A 15,085-nucleotide genomic window follows, 5' to 3' on the forward strand; every position below is an offset into this window, starting at 1 on the left:
TAACAAAAAACAAATATATACCCATTTCAATTATTTATTTTTACCAGTGAAACCAATATAACATCTCAACATTCACAAATATACATTTCTGACATTCAAAAACAAAACAAAAACAAATCAGTGACCAATATAGCCACCTTTCTTTGCAAGGACACTCAAAAGCCTGCCATCCATGGATTCTGTCAGTGTTTTGATCTGTTCACCATCAACATTGCGTGCAGCAGCAACCACAGCCTCCCAGACACTGTTCAGAGAGGTGTACTGTTTTCCCTCCTTGTAAATCTCACATTTGATGATGGACCACAGGTTCTCAATGGGGTTCAGAACAGGTGAACAAGGAGGCCATGTCATTAGATTTTCTTCTTTTATACCCTTTCTTGCCAGCCACGCTGTGGAGTACTTGGACGCGTGTGATGGAGCATTGTCCTGCATGAAAATCATGTTTTTCTTGAAGGATGCAGACTTCTTCCTGTACCACTGCTTGAAGAAGGTGTCTTCCAGAAACTGGCAGTAGGACTGGGAGTTGAGCTTGACTCCATCCTCAACCCGAAAAAGCCCCACAAGCTCATCTTTGATGATACCAGACCAAACCAGTACTCCACCTCCACCTTGCTGGCGTCTGAGTCGGACTGGAGCTCTCTGCCCTTTACCAATCCAGCCACGGGCCCATCCATCTGGCCCATCAAGACTCACTCTCATTTCATCAGTCCATAAAACCTTAGAAAAATCAGTCTTGAGATATTTCTTGGCCCAGTCTTGACGTTTCAGCTTGTGTGTCTTGTTCAGTGGTGGTCGTCTTTCAGCCTTTCTTACCTTGGCCATGTCTCTGAGTATTGCACACCTTGTGCTTTTGGGCACTCCAGTGATGTTGCAGCTCTGAAATATGGCCAAACTGGTGGCAAGTGGCATCTTGGCAGCTGCACGCTTGACTTTTCTCAGTTCATGGGCAGTTATTTTGCGCCTTGGTTTTACCACACGCTTCTTGTGACCCTGTTGACTATTTTGAATGAAACGCTTGATTGTTCGATGATCACGCTTCAGAAGCTTTGCAATTTTAAGAGTGATGCATCCCTCTGCAAGATATCTCACTATTTTTGACTTTTCTTAGCCTGTCAAGTCCTTCTTTTGACCCATTTTGCCAAAGGAAAGGAAGTTGCCTAATAATTATGCACACCTGATATAGGGTGTTGATGTCATTAGACCACACCCCTTCTCATTACAGAGATGCACATCACCTAATATGCATAATTGGTAGTAGGCTTTCGAGCCTATACAGCTTGGAGTAAGACAACATGCATAAAGAGGATGATGTGGTCAAAATACTCATTTGCCTAATAATTCTGCACTCCCTGTATTTGCGACATCACTAATATTTGAGTATATATTTAAGCAATGTGTATATAGTCATATATTCAACCTATATAGATCTCACAACTCATGCTACATATGATGTTTAGATATCTGAATTTAGAATCGTCACACATGAAATAGGAATGATGTTTCTTGCGCTCTCCAGAATATGCGTCACAGAGATAAAATGAAATTGTGCATCCGTTAAAATCCCTATCATCCGCCATTTCATACATTGACTATCGAATCATACCCCAGTTGTAAATATGAATTGGTATCATTCAATATTAACAAATATATGATTGGAATCTCGTAATACACCCAATTGGAAATTTATTTGAAGTCTTTAGAAATGATACTCATTACACTACTATATCCAAATCAATTCAGAATCACTGATGTGCATTTCCGCTTTGAATCATTGTGCAATAATCACGAAAGATAGAATTGCGCACACAAGTGAACATGTGTTTGCTGTAACAGTGGCATTGCTTGAGACATGTTGGTCAAATCACGTATGCGCATTTCCGCTTTGAATCATTGCGCAATGATCACGAAAGATAGAATTGTGCACACAAGTGAACATGTGTTTGCTGTAACAGTGGCATTGCTTGAGACATATTGGTCAAATCACGGATGTGCAATTCCGCTTTGAATCATTGCGCAATGATCATGAGAGATAGAATTGCGCACACACGTGAACATGTGTTTGCTGTAACAGTGGCATAACTTTAGACTTGTTAAAATGTATATGTTAATTAGTATATATGTGAAGAATACTGTATCCTTATTTACAATATTCTACATTATAAAAGCTATACTAGCAAGATCAAAATAAAAATTGAACAATCTCTATCAATTGATGACAATGCAAGTAGACACAAAATGACTTAAAGCGACAGTCAACAGCATAAAAGATAGAAAATAATACATGATCTCTTTATTTATACATTAATTTAGTAAACAATGAACTCACGTGAATACAAATATAATTTTAGTTTGTCAATTAGAATATAAAAATCTGATTGTTTGTGCTTGATTTGTATTAATGATATCCAATCCTGATTGAATATTTTACAGATATGGATGTTGTTGCTAGAACCTCGAGCCCGTGTTCGTCACAGCATGGTATGTCTCATTTTAATTTACTTTTCTCTTACAAACTTGGACATAACATTACATAATCCATTCACATTGATCTATATTTCTAAGGATACTCTAATTCTCTTTTAATGTTATTTTCAAAGAAGAATCACGAATCAGAGTTGGGATTCCATTGTAATTAAAGTCTCAATTTATGAGTATTTGAAGATATTCCTTTGATTCTTGATATCTTTATTTTAATGTAATATTAGGGTCATGCCCATTTTATATTCTGCCCCTGGGTAGTGTTTCTTTCATGTAATTGGCAAGAGTCCATGAGCTAGTGACTTATGGGATATACATTCTTACCAGGAGGGGCAAAGTTTCCCAAACCTCAAAATGCCTATAAATACACCCCTCACTACACCCACAATTCAGTTTTACAAACTTTGCCTCCCATGGAGGTGGTGAAGTAAGTTTGTGCTAGATTTCTACGTTGATATGCGCTTCGCAGCAGGCTGAAGCCCGGTTTTCCTCTCAGAGTGCAGTGAATGTCAGAGGGATGTGAAGAGAGTATTGCCTATTTGAATACCATGGTATTCCTCTAGGGGATCTATTTCATAGGTTCTCTGTTATCGGTTGTAGAGATTTCTTCTCCTACCTCCCTTTTCAGATCGACGATATACTCTTATATACCATTACCTCTACTGATTCTCGTTTCAGTACTGGTTTGGCTATCTACTATATGTAGATGAGTGTCTTAGGGTAAGTAAGTCTTATTTCTATTCATGACACTCAAAGCTAAGGTTGGGCACTTTATATGTAAAGTTCTAAATATTTGTGTTAAAAACTTATATTTGCCATGATTCAGGATAATCAGTATTCCTTCTTTCAGACTGCCAGTTTTCATTTTTGGGAAAATGCATATAAATTATATTTTTTCTTACCATTAAAATTTTTTCAATTGACTTTTTTTCAAAATTGCGGGTTGTTAGGCTCACGGGTGCAGAAAATGCTTCTATTTATTGCGTCATTTTTGGCACAAAATTTTTTTGGCGCAAAAATTTTGTCATTTCCGGCGTCATAGTTGGCGCCGGAAATTTTCAAGTGATTGCGTCATTTTTTACGTCTGTGTGTTGCGGACATTTTTTGGCGCCAAAAAATATGGGCATCATTCTTGGCGCCAAAATATGTGGGCGTTATACTTGGCGCCAAAAATGTGGGCGTCATACTTGCCGCCAGTTTTTTTCACATTTTTTCAGTCTCACTTTTTAGTTGCTTGTGGTTTTCTAGAGGCTGGTTTCATTTTGCATTTTTTCTCATTCCTGAAACTGCCATTTAAGGAATTTGATAATTTTGCTTTATATGTTGTTTTTTCTATTACATATTGCAAGATGTCACTACCTGACCCTGGATCAGAATCTACTTCTGGAAAGATGCTGCCTGATGTCGGTTCTACCAAAGCTAAGTGCATTTGTTGTAAACTTTTGGTAACTGTTCCTCCGGCTGTAGTTTGTGTTAGTTGTCATGATAAACTATCAAACGCAGATCGTATTTCCATTAGTAATAATCCATTACCTGTTGTTCCTTCAACATCTAATGTTCAGGATGTTCCTGTTAATGTTAAATCATTTGTTTCTTATTCTATTTGGAAGGCTCTGTCTGTTATTCCTCCTTCTAATAAATGTAAGAGGTCTTTTAAAACTTCTCATATTTCAGATGAATTTTTAAATGACTGCCATCACTCTGACTTATCTATTTCTGATGAGGATCTATCTGGTTCAGAAGATTCTGCCTCAGATATTGACACTGATAAATCTTCATATTTGTTTAATATGGAGTTTATTCGTTCTTTACTTAAAGAAGTGTTGATTGCATTAGATATGGAGGAGTCTAGTCCTCTTGATATTAAAACTAATAAGCGTTTAAATTCAGTTTTTAAACCTCATGTAGTTATTCCAGACGTTTTTCCAGTTCCTGATGCTATTTCAGAAGTAATTTCTAGGGAATGGAATAGTCTGGGTACTTCATTTACTCCTTCTCCAAGGTTTAAGAAATTGTACCCTTTGCCATCTGATAGATTAGAGTTTTGGGAGAAAATCCCCAAAGTTGATGGGGCTATCTCTACTCTTGCTAAACGTACTACTATTCCTACGGCAGATAGTACTTTGTTTAAAGATCCTTTAGATAGGAAGCTTGAATCCTTTCTAAGGAAGGCTTATTTATGTTCAGGTAATCTTCTTAGACCGGCTATTTTTTTGGCTGATGTTGCTGCAGCTTCAACTTTCTGGTTGGAGGCTTTAGCGCAACAAGTGTCAGACCAAAATGCTTTTAGCATTGTTAAACTTCTTCAACATGCTAATAACTTTGTTTGTGATGCCATTTTTGATATCATTAGAATTGATGTCAAGTATATGTCTTTATCTATTTTAGCCAGAAGAGCTTTATAGCTTAAGTCTTGGAATGCAGATATGACTTCTAAGTCAACTTTGCTTTCTCTTTCTTTCCAAGGTAATAAATTATTTGGTTCTCAGTTAGACTCAATAATTTCAACTGTTACTGGGGGGAAGGGAGCTTTTTTGCCTCAGGATTAAAATCTAAGGGTAAATATAGGGCTACTAATCGTTTTCGTTCCTTTCGTCAGAATAAGGAACAAAAGCCTGACCCTTCCCCTAAAGGAACAGTTTCCGTTTGGAAACCTTCTCCAGTCTGGAATAAATCCAAGCCTTTTAGAAAGTCAAAACCAGCTCCCAAATCCGCATGAAGGTGCGGCCCTCATTACAGCACAGCTGGTAGGGGGCAGGTTACGATTTTTCAATGATGTCTGGATCAATTCGATTCAAAGTCTTTGGATTCAAAACATTGTTTCACAAGGGTACAGAATAGGTTTCAAGGTAAGACCGCCTGTGAGAAGATTCTTTCTCTCACGCATTCCAGTAAACCCAGTAAAGGCTCAAGCGTTTCTGAAATGTGTTTCAGACCTGGAGTCAGCTGGGGTAATTGTGCCAGTTCCAGTTCTGGAATGGGGCCTGGGGTTTTATTCAAATCTGTTCATTGTTCCAAAGAAAGAGAATTCTTTCAGACCAGTTCTGGATCTAAAAATATTGAATCGTTATGTAAGGATACCAACATTCAAAATGGTGACAATAAGGACTATTCTGCCTTTTGTTCAGCAAGGGCATTATATGTCCACAATAGACTTACAGGATGCATATCTTCATATTCCAATTCATCCGGACCACTATCAGTTCCTGAGATTCTCTTTTCTAGACAAGCATTACCAGTTTGTTGCTCTTCCTTTTGGCCTAGAAACAGCTCCAAGGATCTTTTCGAAGGTTCTCGGTGCCCTTCTCTCTGTAATCAGGGAGCAGGGTATTGCGGTATTTCCTTATTTGGATGATATCTTGGTACTTGCTCAGTCTTTACATTCTGCAGAATCTCACACGAATCAACTTGTGTTGTTTCTTCAAAGACATGGTTGGAGGATCAATTTACCAAAGAGTTCCTTGATTCCTCAGACAAGGGTAACCTTTTTGGGTTTCCAAATAGATTCAGTGTCCATGACTTTGTCTCTGACAGAGAAAAGACGTCTGAAATTGGTTTCAGCTTGTCGAAACCTTCAGTCTCAATCTTTCCCTTTGGTAGCTTTGTGCATGGAAATTTTAGGTCTCATGACTGCTGCATCGGATGCGATTCCGTTTGCTCATTTTCACATGAGACCTCTCCAGCTTTGTATGCTGAACCAATGGTGCAGGGATTATACAAAGATATCACAATTAATATTCTTAAATCCCAATGTTCGATCTTCTCTGACTTGGTGGTTGGATCACCATCGTTTAGTTCAAGGGGCCTCTTTTGTTAGTCCAACCTGGACTGTGATCTCAACAGATGCAAATCTTTCAGGTTGGGGAGCTGTATGGGGATCTCTGACAGCGCAGGGGGTTTGGGAATCTCAGGAGGCGAGATTACCAATCAACATTTTAAAACTCTGTGCGATTTTCAGAGCTCTTCAGTTCTGGCCTCTTCTGAAGAGAGAATCGTTTATTTGTTTTCAGACAGAGAATGTCACAACCGTGGCATATGTCAATCATCAAGGGGGGACTCACAGTCCTCAGGCTATGAAAGAAATATTTCGGATACTTGTTTGGGCGTAATCCAGCTCCTGTCTAGTTTCTGCGGTTCACATCCCAGGTATAGACAATTGGGAAGCGGATTATCTCAGTCGCCAGACGTTACATCCGAGCGAATGGTCTCTTCACCCAGAGGTATTTCTTCAGATTGTTCAAATCTGGGGACTTCCAGAAATAGATCTGAAACTTCCCAGGTATTTGTCCAGATCCAGGGATCCTCAGGCGGAAGCGGTGGATGCATTGTCACTTCCTTGGAATTATCAACCTGCTTATATCTTTCCGCCTCTAGTTCTTCTTCCAAAAGTGATTTCCAAAATCCTAATGGAGCATTCGTTTGTACTGCTGGTAGCTCCAGCATGGCCACACGGGTTTTGGTATGCGGATCTCGTTCGGATGGCCAGTTGCCAACCTTGGACACTTCTGTTAAGACCAGACCGTCTATCTCAAGGCCCATTTTTCCATCAGGATCTCAAATCATTAAATTTGAAGGTATGGAGATTGATCGCTTAATACTTAGTCATAGAGGTTTCTCTGACTCAGTGATTAATACTATGTTACAGGCTTGTAAATCTGTGTCTAGAAAGATCTATTACCGAGTCTGGAAGACTTACATTTCTTGGTGTTCTTCACATAAATTCTCTTCTCTTCTCTAGAATTTTACAGTTTCTTCAGGATGGTTTGGAAAAAGGTTTGTCTGCAAGTTCCTCGAAGGGAAAAATCTCTGCTCTTTCTATACTTTTTCACAGAAAGATTGCTAATCATCCTGATATTCATTGTTTTGTACAGGCTTTGGTTCATATCAAGCCTGTCATTAAGTCAATCTCTCCTCTTTGAAGTCTCAATTTGGTTCTGAGGGCTTTACAGGCTCCTCCGTTTGAACCTATGCATTCTCTGGATATTAAATTACTTTCCTGGAAAGTTTTGTTCCTTTTGGCCATCTCTTCTGCTAGAAGAGTTTCTGAGTTATCTGCTCTTTCTTGTGAATCTCCTTTTCTGATTTTTCATCAGGATTAGGCGGTGTTGCGGACTTCATTTAATTTTTTACCTAAAGTTGTGAATTCTCACAACATTAGTAGAGAAATTGTTGTCCCTTCTTTGTGTCCTAATCCTAAGAATTCTCTGGAGAGATCTTTACATTCTTTGGATGTAGTAAGAGCTTTAAAATATAATGTTGAAGCTACTAAAGATTTCAGAAAGACTTCTAGTCTATTTGTTATCTTTTCTGATTCTAGGAAAGGTCAGAAGGCTTCTGCCATTTCTTTGGCGTCTTGGTTAAAGTCTTTGATTCATCATGCTTATGTGGAGTCGGGTAAATCCCCGCCACAAAGGACTTTTAGGAATGAAGCTTCTGTTGATCAGATTTGCAAAGCAGCGACTTGGTCTTCTTTGCATACTTTTACTAAATTCTACCATTTTGATGTTTTCTCTTCTTCTGAAGCAGTTTTTGGTAGAAAAGTACTTCAGGCAGCTGTTTTAGTTTGATTCTTCTGCTTATAATTTCAGTTCTTTTCATTATAAGATTAAAACTTTTTGATTTGGGTTGTGGATTAATTTTTCAGCGGAATTGGCTGTCTTTATTTTATCCCTCCCTCTCTAGTGACTCTTGCATGGAAGTTCCACATCTTGGGTATCTGCTATCCCATACGTCACTAGCTCATGGACTCTTGCCAATTACTTGAAAAAAACATAATTTATGTAAGAACTTACCTGATAAATTCATTTCTTTCATATTGGCAAGAGTCCATGAGACCCATGCTTTTTTGTGGTGATTATGATTTTTTTGTATAAAGCACAATTATTACAATTCCTTATTTTGATGCTTTCGCTCCTTTCTTATCACCCCACTTCTTGGCTATTCATTAAACTGAATTGTGGGTGTGGTGAGGGGTGTATTTATAGGCATTTTGAGATTTGGGAAACTTTGCCCCTCCTGGTAGGAATGTATATCCCATACATCACTAGCTCATGGACTCTTGCCAATATGAAAGAAATGAATTTATCAGGTAAGTTCTTACATAAATTATGTTTTTACATTTTTTGTCTACATTTAGACAACATCAACACATTTTTACATATGTGCAGATTAGAGAAATGTGCTTCTCATATGCTTTGATAATTTATTCTTAGCATTAAAGGGACATGAAAACTAACATTTAACTTTTATGATTTAGACACAACATGTGATTTTCAAAAACATTATAATTTTCTTCTATTATCTACCTTGCTTCAGTCTATTGTTATCCTTAGTTGAAAATCATATCTAGGTAGGCTCAGGATCAGCAATGCATTACTGGGAGTAACCTGCTGATTGTTTGATGCACAAAATTGCCTATTTTCATTTGTTCAACACATGTCTTCAGATAACAGTAGTGCATAGTTGCTCCTTAATAAAACTTTCAAAGACAAACTAGAAAACAAAAAAGTATATTTGATTTTTTTTTTTTTTAAATCAAAGGCTGGATTTGAATCATGCAAATTAATACAATTACACATTTTGAGTTTCATGTCCCTTTAAGAGCAAAGGATAGTTAAAGAATCCTGGTGATATCCTTAAATTACATATTTGATTGTAATTGCATTCTCCATCCCATTCATTACATCAACATATGGACTAGACAATTCCTTAACAGCGACATTGTCAAATAAAGATATTTTAATATTTAATATTAAAGGGACACTGAACACTAAATTTATCTTTTGTGATTCAGATAGACCATTCAATATTAATAAACTTTCTCATTTACTCCTATAATCAAATTTTATTCATTCTCTTGGTATCTTTATTTGAAATGCAAGAATCTAAGTTTAGATGCCGGTCCATTTTTGGGGAACAACCTGGATTGTTCTTGCTGATTGGTGGATACATTCACCGACCAATAAACAAGTGCTTTTTATGGTTCTGAAACAAAATATTGAGTAGCTGCCTTATTTTTCAATGAAAGAAAGCAAGAGAACGCAGACAAATTGATAATAGGAGTAAATTAGAAATATGCTTAAAAATGCATGCTCTATCTGAATCACAAAATTATAGATTTTGGTTCAGTGTCCCTTTAATAATAAATATCTTCATTAATCCTTACACTGTTTGGATGAAACAATATTGATATCTATATCACATATTCCCTCTTGGACTTCCTTTATATATATAAGCATACTCTAACAGCACCATGATGACATATTTTTACAAATATCTTCTGTTTTGCATTGTGATATATATGTGTTGTGTCCTAAAACAGATTACTGTACATTGCACAAATGGATCTATGTGCCACATGGCTTAGGTTCGATTTGTCACCAGTTGTTATTCCAAGTGTTGTGTGTGTGTATTATTTTAAAAACATGGGTCAATACTTATATATCATATGTGAAGAATTGGCTGTCTAATATAGTAAGAAATCAAACATATGTGAAAGACATCATTTTCTTTACAATCACCTTGATTAATTCATACATTTATGGTTCATATTAGTGCTCTATTCTTCAAATTTCTAAGTATATTATTTGTTAGATTCTCGACCAATGTGATTTAGTGATGTCCAAACTGTGTTCACTAATATATTTTAATATTATTAATAGATGTAGTTGTTGTGGCAAGCATAGAGGGATCCAGCAGCAATGGTGACCTGCCTTTGCAGGATAATGGTAAGTCCATTGACTCATCCATATGTCAATGAAGGTGTATTTTTAATAAATATTATGATCGTGATTCTGATGAAGCATTCCATTTGAATAAAACATATAATTTACTCCTCTGATTTTATATATATATATATATAAGATCTCAAAGCTTCAGAACATGGCTAGCATATGTTTCTTTTTAGTATAAATTTAGACAACAATCATCAAGTGATACACACATGAGAACTCTTAAATGTTCCATGTACTCAGCTTTTAAGAATATTTTAAAAATACAGACACTAAAATGTAATTATTACTCATCAATAATTACAAATCTAATTTCATTTGTATGCTCCATCAAAATGATGTAATTCCTAACTTTGGATCAGTATCTCTTTAATGCAACATTGATGTGTGTCCTTGAGCAACAGTAACATACGTTAGAATATCGGATTTTAACGTGTACACAACATGTTATGTTTTACAGAGATTGATCTAACATGTGAGATGGAGGAGGAAGTGGCTCCCTTGGAGTCTGATGGTATTGAACATGTATCGAACATGTATTATTGTTTAAAAATAATTCTCTTGAAGAAAAAGAAAGTCTACAGCTTTGGCACTTTAAAATATATTATTCCATTATTTTTCCAATACACTACTGCCCCCCTTTCTATATCATGCAGCATGGACATATGTTTGTATTTTTCTTAAATTTATGTATGATTTGTCATTAATGACATCATGATGTCACATGCATATTCCATGCAAAACCACAATAATCCGCTTCTGATTGTCCAGACAGTCATTGCTATTCATCTGAGTGCCTAGATGCAGACCATATCCTTATGTCATCATTGTTTATAAATTGTAAACCACTTCTAAGTATACATAAAACATAATCATGTTTAAAATCCTTGTTTTAATTTCATGATATGAGATGTAAATATATTTAAAATATATTTATGTGTAGACTGTCCATTTCAATCCAACAAACATTAATATTCCACAAAATTAAATAATCAAAAAAAGGAGCCCCTAAGGGAACCGTGAGTGGGGTGCGCTGACAAGTTGATATGTTGATAATAACAAGTGTGAGTGAGTAATGTCTATGGACAAACCGTATTAGTCCAAATGAAGAAAACGGTGCTGTGTCTTTTGATGCAGTCAAAATGTGCTGGCGGCAAAGCTCCTCTGGACTTCAGGTGAAAGGTGTCTGTAAATTAGAAATAACAAAGAGGGCGCCACATAGCGTGATATTGTAGATTAAATAGCCAAAATGGAAGAATAATGTAAAGGCTTACCAGAGGTAATGGCACCGTATTGTAACCGGTGCTGACATGCAGGCTAACACTTTCAGTGGCTAGCACACTGGGTGGTATCCGGCAAGCTGTGCACAGGTGCTATTCAGCGTTTCTTTGATTGGCGTCTGTGCGGCTGAAACTTGAGACACTGCGGTAGAGCAGATACTTTGCTACCTTATCCAGTAAGGCTCAAATGGAGAACCAAAGTAAAAACAAATGGACAACTTCCGTATGTTTAAAATCAGTGAATTTTAATCCATAAAAACTGCTACGCGTTTCTAGACCATAAACCGGTCTTTTCCTCAGGCATACAAACAATGGATACACATTTTTGAAAATATTTACCTAATATACAATTAAAAACGGAAGTTGTCATAGTTTACAAAAAAAAGGACCAATGGGATATGAGTGAATATTCTGAATCTCATTCATGTTGATTAGACTCAAATGTCTGTGTACTTAAAATTCACAACCAATATCCAAATCACAAAATTAAAGCATGCATTGATGAATGTGTCTATTAATATTGGCATGACATACTTTAAATCCTAATGTAAAAGAGAGATTCACAACATTAATCTGAAATTTGAATCAGATAGAGAAGATTATATTATTAAACGATAATATGAAGGGTAGTATCTACTGTGTATATATTCTGTAGAGTAATTGATTTAAGCATCAAGCTTAAAACGAGACCATTAAAGATTACAAAGACAATCACCAAAATATATATGTAAATCAGTGTTTACATGGTTTAAAACGCTAGGTGGAGATAAAGATAAATATATTATCAAATCATAAATATTAGCACATAATGTTGCCTTTGATAAATATGATTTGTAATCTATGTATGAAATGTTACATGAAAAATAACAGTGAACATTCTGAGTTTAAAGGATCTATTAAATCTTCTAAGTAATTATATTTGATTTCAATCAATCAATAACTTAAAACATAGTCATTATTGTGACTTTGTATCAATATTTTATGAGAACAAGAATACAGACTTTAACTAATGTAGAATCTTTATTTCTTTCAAGATAATAATATTTATTGATATCATATCTGTCTATTTTTTTATATATTTCAGATGGACCTTCCACTTCTGGGCATCAGCCTCCTGCCCCTCCCCAGTCAGAAGCCCCTCCCCAGTCAAAAGTCCCTCTCCTGTCAGAAGCCCCTCCCCAGTCAGAAGCCCCTCCCCAGCCCCAAACTACTCCTAGCCCTTCCCATTCCTCCTGTCCTGTCCCTCCCTCCCAAAAAACGCCCCTTTGCCCCCCCTAGCTGCTCTCCCCATATTGCCGCCCATATAGCTCCCCCACCAGCCCAGCCCCCAACTCACCAGGCCCCTGACTCCCCAGCTGTATGGGCTATCCCAGAGCGGCAGCCCAATCCCATCCCTCCCCCCTCCCCTCCCGCTCCAGACTTTTACCCCAGTCCCCACCTTCATTGTCCTGGTTGTCGGATTGTCCTTCCCAGCCACAGATGTAAGTATCATTACAAATCCACATTATAACATACTTTCTCAAAGGGACATTAAAGTGATATAATTAGACATAAATTGATATTTTAAATCAAAAAAGTTTGGAAAAACCTTTTCTTTATTTGATTAATCTAAATGTTTCCGATCTTCAGTTTTGTGAAATCAACATCAACATTTTCAAATATAGAAATGATATTGCTTAGATGTTGTATATCTATTCTGTATATATGACAATATTTTGAATTTGTCATCACTGCCCTTTTCACAGTGTGTCATAAACCAAAGAAATATATTTTTAAAGATTGAGAGGGTTTTGATTTGTGTTAAGATCATAAAGGGACAGTATACTATAAAATAGTTTTTCCCTTAATGTGTTTACAATTAGTTTTTGTACCAGCTGCAGAGTATAAAATGTATGCGATTTGCTTGTTAAGACTTCTTTGTGTATATGAATTAGCTGATTTTGTGTTTTGAAGCCACAACCTAATAAAATGGTTTGAACTTCTAGGTATTATCAGATCTCATTAATTTCTCCCATTTAGAAAATATACATGCTTCTTTATCTCATATCACTCCATAATATGGAGTGATATGAGATAAAGAAGCATGTATATTTTCTAAATGGGAGAAATTAATGAGATGGTCCATATACCAATCACCAATACTTGGATAGAACAATTGAAAATTAACTTTTTCTTACCTTATCTCTTCTATAACCCACTGGGAGTGTAATTTCTTCTGCTTGCTGTGTTTACACAGCTTCGCCTCGAGGCCAAAATATTTAAGGATAGGTGTGGATACCACAGGCTAAATAAACTATTTCAGATGCCAATGTAAGGACAATGGAAATACTTATAAAGAATTTAATACACTCCAGCAGGTAAAGTGGATCATTGTGAAACAATTAAAGGGGAGAACATTTTTGAGTTAACTGTCCCTTTAATGGTTTATCTATGAAGAACATATTTAATGTGTAAATATTATATATAGAATATTTAATTATAATAATGATTTGTCTTTTTATTATTACAATGTCTCTTTGCTCTCTTTTTATTATGTGCTTGAATGAACAATAATTTTAATTTCTTTTTGTTTAGGTTGTGACATGGTTAACGCTAGAGGCTCTAGCACGTATAGAGCAGACCATGCTGAGGAACAGTGTGTTGCTGGGAAGGATGCACGACACCATGCATACCCAGCTGCGGGTGCAGTGCTTGACTCTAGAGTGCATTCTGCGTCTAGAGTCAATGCATGAATCCGCAGCTGGTAATGCACAGGACGATGAGGGTGATGCTGATGCCCAATAAGTGGAAGATCTGGAGATGCTCCGAGGGTGCAGATATGAATCTTCCATCCACATGTTACTTTGTTTGTTTGTTTTTATTGTTGCCATCTGGCCTTTTTTTTTTTTTTTTGTGCCTGTTGCACTCTTTCACCTTGTCAAATGGATCCAATGGGTCTGTGTTGGCCCTTGTCAACTCCCTCCAAGGACTGTGATACACTATGGCACCTTGTCAGATGGCTCCAATGGGGCTGTGTTGGCCCTTGTCAACTCCCTCCAAGGACTGTGACACACTATGGCACCTTGTCAGATGGCTCCAATGGGGCTGTATTAACCCTTGTCAACTCTCTCCAAGGACTGTGATACACTATGGCACCTTGTCAGATGGCTCCAATGGGGCTGTGCTGGCCCTTGTCAACTCCCTCCAAGGACTGTGATGCACTCTTTCACCTTGTGTCAGATTGCTCCAATGGGGCTGATTTATGAATATGACTTTTTGTAACGTTATCTTCTTTCTTTATGTTTTATGACATAATAATAAAATAAATGTCATTAATATATTATTTGTCCTCTTTATTCATGTTGTTTATTAAAATCTATAGTTTAGGTGTTAAATCCTTAAAGGGCATGAAACACAATCTTTTTTCTCATTTATGTCTAACATACGATTTTTACATAATTTTCTTCCAATAAATTCTAGAATTTGCTTCAGTCTCTTTGTATCATTTGTCTAAGGAGCAGCAGGGCACTACTGGTTTCTAAATGAACACATAGGTGAACCAATGACAATCAGTATATATATGTAGCCACCAATCAGCAGTTACTACATTGTATTTTT

This window comes from Bombina bombina, chromosome 1 (assembly GCF_027579735.1).
Source record: "Bombina bombina isolate aBomBom1 chromosome 1, aBomBom1.pri, whole genome shotgun sequence".
Classification (NCBI taxonomy): Eukaryota; Metazoa; Chordata; class Amphibia; order Anura; family Bombinatoridae; genus Bombina; species Bombina bombina.